This window comes from Meles meles, chromosome 17, assembly GCF_922984935.1.
Source record: "Meles meles chromosome 17, mMelMel3.1 paternal haplotype, whole genome shotgun sequence".
NCBI classification, from domain to species: domain Eukaryota; kingdom Metazoa; phylum Chordata; class Mammalia; order Carnivora; family Mustelidae; genus Meles; species Meles meles.
Window position 1 is genome coordinate 16,228,695 of NC_060082.1, and position 874 is coordinate 16,229,568.

An 874-nucleotide genomic window follows, 5' to 3' on the forward strand; every position below is an offset into this window, starting at 1 on the left:
TTTTAAAGAGTTCTTGTTTGTCCACCTTTTCCTTATTTTATTTATGTTTTAAAAAAAAACCCTCTATGGAATATTATTCTTGAAATTACTCTGATGATTAATTTTATATGTCAACTTGGGTGCCCAGATATTTGGCCAACTATTACTCTGGATGTTTCTAGGAGAGTGCTTTTGGGTTTAACATATGAGTAAATAGACTAAAGCAGATTGCTCTCCCTGATATGGGTGAGCCTTATTCAATCAGTCGAAGACATGAATAGATCAAAGGACTGACCCTCACCTAACTAAGAAAAGTTCTCTCGCCTGACTGCCTTTGAGCTGTGGCAAGATTTTGCGTGTCATCCTTGCGCAGGGGCCATGCTAATCTTCTCTGTATCGTTCCAATTTTAGTATATGTGCTGCCGAAGCGAGCACAGAGCTGTGGCAAGATTTTTATCCTGTCTTCAGATATATTGCCAAACTGAAACTTTGACTTTGAGTGTTGAGCCTCTGACACTCAACTCTGAGTGTTGAGTCTACCAGACTTTAGGATGGAACTGTGAGTTTTCTTGGTTCTCACGCCTTCTGAAAAAGTGGACTGAAAATGTCCACTGATTCTTCTGGATCTTCTGGATCTCTGGATGGAGATAACACACACACACACACACACACACACACACACACACACACACACAGTTTCTCTGATTTTGATACTGAGACTGGTTTTAAAGGAGCAGAATTTTAAGGTAAGTTTTATGAACTGCTTCTGTTGTTTTTGGAATTGGATTTCTAATATAATTGGATTTAAAGATTCTAATGACTCAATTTCCAATAGCAAAGAGAGCACTGATATTCCATGTTGTAATTTGGTAATAGGGACACAGAAGATATTACC

At 38.3% G+C, this 874-nt stretch overlaps 1 non-coding gene across 1 annotated transcript; it reads right to left on the reverse strand.

Moving 5' to 3' along the window:
- Positions 1–307: 307 nt before the first annotated feature.
- LOC123928518 lies at positions 308–414 on the reverse strand. The gene has a single exon (XR_006815732.1). It is a non-coding gene; the product is annotated as a U6 spliceosomal RNA (small nuclear RNA).
- Between the last annotated feature and the right edge of the window lie 460 nt (positions 415–874).